This window comes from Micropterus dolomieu, linkage group LG11, assembly GCF_021292245.1.
Source record: "Micropterus dolomieu isolate WLL.071019.BEF.003 ecotype Adirondacks linkage group LG11, ASM2129224v1, whole genome shotgun sequence".
In the NCBI taxonomy this organism is placed as follows: domain Eukaryota; kingdom Metazoa; phylum Chordata; class Actinopteri; order Centrarchiformes; family Centrarchidae; genus Micropterus; species Micropterus dolomieu.
In genome coordinates, this window is record NC_060160.1 from 20,365,028 (window position 1) to 20,371,027 (window position 6,000).

A 6,000-nucleotide genomic window follows, 5' to 3' on the forward strand; every position below is an offset into this window, starting at 1 on the left:
TTCCATATTATCAGCTCAGTGCCCTCGGCTTGTAACTGACCTGCACAGTAGTTTTTTTTACTTTTGCTCCCTGTGTCCTTGATGAAGGACACAAGTCCCAGGAAACACTTATTCTCCAATCTCTAATACAATCTCACAGCACACAATGTATTTTTCCTATCTGTTCTTTCCACATTAAGACCCAGGAGACAAATCTTAAATGTATACCACCCATGTGTGTATTAAAGACAAAGGTTTCCAAACCGTGGCAAGTCGTTGACAAGATCAACTTTGAATTCTCCTGCATGTTTACCTATTTCCTAATGGCCTGAATCATGGAAGCTATGTGTCCATTTTGAAGAATTGTTTAGAACGAAAAGATAGTAAGAGTTTATTATACCAGATACAAGATGTTTCTAATTCAGAGTTTTAGACTGTGTATTGCAGAAAAAAAGGTCAAAGCTTTGTGTGTGGCGGCTGGTAGGGACATCAAGACACTCTTTTGTTGTAAAAGCAGTGGAGAGAGGAAATGAAAGCTGGAAATGGTTTCCTAGTCTGGGAAAATGCAAATGAGCAACATAGGTATGTTTGATTTGCTGACGCCAGCTGTGCCTGGAGAATTCCCCTGACCCATCCTATGGACCGGTTGCTGTGTGAGGCCACATGTACCCTGTTGCAAAGCAGGCAGGAGCAATACACAACACCACCCCCGAAAGGGCTGGCCATTGAACTCTCAGGCAAGTGGCAATATTTGCTCACCTGAAATACACACATCTTGCCAATTGCGGTCAGGGTGGGCTCAAGGACTGGGGAAGGACCCCTTGATGCAGCTGTGGCCCGGAGAAAGACCAGACCAGGAAGTTTTGTGGCTGGAGAAGGGTGGGGGCTCTCTTGGCAGGGGCTGTTTAGCGGTGGCGGCCCCATTGTGTCTTAAAGGAGGCAGGGACCGTATTTGTTCGAAGCTGCAGGAGGCTGATGAGGTGCTAATCTGTTGAGTGGCTGTGTCATTGGGCCTCTGTTCCCAATAGCCTGTTAGCTGTCAGGGCCTGTAAAAAAGGCACAATTTACGGGCCCCAGGCCAGGACTCAACCATCGGTGTCCACGGGTAAGCAAATACAGATTGGACACTTATGTTGTTGCTCTGGTAGGGCAGACTTTACTACCAGGCTCCTGGGGTGACACGTAGGCAGCCTCTTTTCAGCCCTCTTCATGAGTTGTCGGCCCCCTCTTTGCTCCTCTGTAAACACTACAAATTAGCCATCTGCATATGGATGGGCCCTTGGTCCTTACAGGAAGGAGACAACTGCCTGGGAGAAGGGAGAAGATACAGGCTCTCCTCTAATGTAGACCAGATATACATTCTCCACTATCAGCTTTTAATTTCTACCCTCATGCATACGAAAGGAAGGATAGCACATTCAGGCACAGGGGTTTTTAAGATATGCCAGAAACGTGTGCCTGCTCAAGAGAGTGTGAGATTTTGTTGTATGGTGCTTTGAAGCATGAGGATAATGAAAGTGCAGTGCTGCCCAGTTGTCTGAGATGGGTTCGGGTCAGCAGTCAGAGGTAATCCCAAACTTGAATTTCCCCATCAACCTGGAATACAGATAAGACAGCAGCAGATATGAACCTCACTCACTGTCTAACTGAGTGACTGATGGAAAAAGGAAATGGACCAAAAGCCTCTCTCAGATGTAGAGCTGAGATGTGTGTGTGTGTGTGTGTGTGTGTGTGTGTGTGTGTGCATGTTTTCTCAAGAGGTCTGTCAGAGATGATCGCAGCCAAGCAGATTTGTGGAAATTGGGCATTGTGGTGATCAAAGGAAGATTTGTATTAAAGATTGCTTCAATATTACAACAATACAACATTATTTCAAGTCAAACCTAGATTTAAATTGTTGATCAATTAATTAAACCACCATGGAATGATGCTAGTTGGTTATGCCCATGTCCCTTGAGTCAGTTAGGATTAGAAAGACCATTACTGATACACAACTTTTTAATCACAGGTCAGGTTTGCCCTCGTGTCCAACCTGACGTGGCTCTGACAGCATGACGGCGGAGTGTGAACGGCAATGCCTCATTATGGATTACGGCATAGGCTTGATTGTAGTGATATTTAGACACATGGGAGCCCGGCACTTTAATTAACATAGCACTACTGGCCCCCCTCCTGTTTTAATTGCCTTCAGTCTGTGATTAAATGTGTATTGACTCTGCAGTTGGTCCACTAATGAATAACAATGTGCTGATTTGGTGATATTAAATCTTTTGGCTCTAATACACATCCCATCCACGTTGCTTAGGAAGCTCAGACATTACAAGGGACAACGGCATCTGAGCACATCTATGTCAGAGTGGGGGAATATATCACACAATCCACGTGAACTGTAGGATTTTCATTTTGTGTCCATTTATTCAAGCAATCATCCCTTTTAGTTTTCTTTCTCTTTTAAATCTAGCACATATGGGACTACAACTTTGTACAAGCACAAATAAATCCTTGATATTTAATTATCTGCACTGAAATGTACACAGTACATAAAATAGGGCACCACTTCTACTATGGTGCCCTTTCTATAATGCATACAAGTTTAAATTATTTATTAATGGTTAATAAAACACTATGGATAATTCAGGCCATTCAAAAGAAAATAAATTGGGTTTCCAGGTTTTGAAAACCCCATTGGGCAAGTTTCTTTTAAAATCCTTTTTAGGTAAAAATGCAGTTATAAATGTTGGTAATCCATTATGACTTGCTCATGAGTTTCTCTTTTTCAAATAAGCCATAGAGTTTGGAGTTATAAATGTTGTTAAATTGTTAATGAGTTGATTTTGGTCTATATCATTTGCAGCCCTTTTCTAGAATTATGTGGTCAAATGCTCAAAGGGAGTTTAAACAACCTTGCATCCAGAAAGCTGGTCTTATTAATGCCTATAATTGACCTATTAAGAATTTGTAAATTATTTATTAGCCATTAATAAAGGAATTTGTTACAGCATAAACCCTTTATAAAGGGTGTCTTAACAGAAAGCGGTACCTAAATTTGTTTTAAACTCTGTGTTGCAACAATCAGAGCTCCTAAAGACTCTAATTTGGTGCACATGCATTCTTTAGTGTCATCTGATCTGTGCATCTCTTGGGATCCCTCACACTGTCCTCACTCTACCCCTGTGGTCCAATAGATAAACTGTCACCTTGTTTGATAAATGAAGGGCAGCAGTCAACATAGGGTCCTTTACCATGACAAGAGAGAAGTACTGAATTTGCAATGCCGTGGATACAGTCAACATAAAACATATCGAATGGCATTCCTCGCCACATTCCTCTCAATATCAAAAGGTGCGTATTTGAGGATATCCTTAGTGCGTTTACGCCTGTGTTTGCGCCCTGACCCACTGGGGCCAGTGCAATAACTTTGGACTCCCTCCCACACTGCATCTCGTTGCAATGACCACTCTCAGTTTTTATTTAGCTGTGTTGTGTGCCTTCCCAGTCCAGACGCTTTTCAGATTCATTTCCAGGTAAACACAGTGTGGCCAGCCACAAACCTGCGGCCAACAGGCGTTGTCACAGCTGTGGCAGATAATGGCAAGTCCAAACTCCAGCCCGGCTCTGGAATGTTTACTGTCACCACAGGCAAGTTGGCAGCAAACATTTTTTCCCCAGCACTTTGTTAGAGGAAGACTCTCTCGTTATTAATTTTATTTTGATGAATTACATGCTTAACCCTTTTGCCCTATTCTCTATTGTGTGACTCGATGCACTCAGAAGGATACAAAAGCACAAAAAAAGGACCGTCCTTAAGTGAATCTTTAAATTTCAGCTGAAAAAAAATCCTTACTTTGAAAGTTGAAACTTAAAGTTAACACATTCCTGCCAACAACTCCTGGGTGTTTGAAGGAATGTTCGAAGAGTTCCGCCTTTCTCACACAGTCCAGGGAGCACCCTGTTTCCATCCCCCTGCCCTGCACCCAAGAACTCCCACCCCAGACACCCAACAGCATCTGTACCAGAAAACTATGACTCTGTGGTGTCATGTTAGGGCCTTGCTCATGCAAGTGTTGTGCTTTCGCTTCTTTAACTGACTCATTAAACTTTAATCATTTAGTGTTTGTCCTTGTCATAACCACTGTAGGAATGACACCTTAACGTGTGAAATGTAACACAGATCATCCTGGAGGCTAATTGATCAACAAAATAAAAATAAAAACTAGCCTTGAAAGGGCGAGAGATGTAAGGCACCCCACTGGTCTTGTTACTGGACATGTATGCTCATTGGGAAAATGCCAATTTTGCAAGAATACAGTGTGCTACTTTAGGTTTTCTGACTCATCCTTGGGAGATAAAGTAAATGCAATTCTGTTCTCATGTCTAGTGTATGCACAGGGTTGTGAAAGGATATGCTGGGAATAGAACAATCAACAATAAATACATGTTGCATTAACAATTGCGAAGTATTTAGAGTTGCAATGCGCCAGTGAATGTGCTGAAACTACTTAGACAACAGATTTGTAAGCTTACGTACTAGATTGCAAATATGGTCTGCACCATATTATTCACCTGTTAGCTAACGTTCCCCACACTGAATGAAAAGGGTTCCACATAACATGACCATAATATAATCATGATATCATTTTATTGCACAACACACCACAATAGCGCTGGAATTCTTATGTGAAGAAACATTTTTGAGAAAAATTATTTCCTGCATATTAAAAGTAAAATGCTGTCTTTTTAAACTACACCATCAATGTTTCCAAAAATGGTGTTATTTTACATTACAGTCATTTGCATTTCATTACATTCAGTTTATATTTGTTTTGGGAGTTAATATTGCATAATTTAGTATCAGCCACCTTGTTGCTTTGGCTGTAATGGAACTGTACAATTTATTGGCATGTCTTAATTGCAATCACAGATGAATGAAAATATATGTATCAACTGATATACCAACTCGTGATGTTCTAGACTTGTGATATCTTTTTTTCTGTTCTTCAATACTTATGGCTGATGATGATTTATTGTACCGACAATCCAAAAAGAAAAGGAGCCATGTTGCAGATCTTTAGCGTATGAGCTATGTCTCTAGATATTGTCCCTTTTAAACCCAGAAAATATTTCCCAGACATTTCCCAAGTTTCTTGCACCCCATTTGAAAAAGTAACCACGGACGTTTTTATCTTGGAGTGACCCCCCTTTGCACCTGTGATGTAATGACACTCAATGAATTAGCACATACGTTACAGCAGAGGATAAATAAGGAATACATCCAAAATGGGGTCATAGAGTGGCCCCATAAGGTCCAGTTGAAGTTTGTGTTTTTGACTAAACCCAAAATGTGACCTTCACCCATGTGAGAGGACTGGGGCAGGTTGATGATTAACTATGGAATTAACAACATGTCTCATTCAGGAACATAATGTCCTGCAGGTCAAGGACCATTTTAGAATACTAAGGATTTGGTGTAACTTGGAATAACTAGCCACATGTAGTGCTCATGTTTCCAAACCAGACTTACTATTGATTTGGTTTGGAACAGGCAAGGCTGGTTTAAGTAAATATCCACGAGGAGACTTTTGGTTGGTTTATATGCTAAAAATTAGCCAGCAATTTTTTGACAATGAAAAAACCACATGTGTTTGTGTAACACACAATACATGAACATATATTGTCTTTTCATCACATTTGCAGGTGTAGACAGTTTGGGCTTATTTTTGTGTTCATTTGTGCAGCAGATCTGACCTGATTTAAATGTTTTATATTTTTAATTATGAACTTATATGCATCGTTAATGAATGCATGTGTACAGATGTTTTACAAGAAGACCTACATGCTCAACCCAGTTACACAAGATGCAGCCCTACAAATACACTGTCGAAATATCTGTCCATGAAAATAGATAAATGAATCTCATAAATATATGTTAAATGATTATTTATTTTAACTGATTTATCATTGTGAAAGCATCGTCGTTTTATTTAAAAAAAAAAAAGAAGAATAGCCTAAAACGCTTGTGTT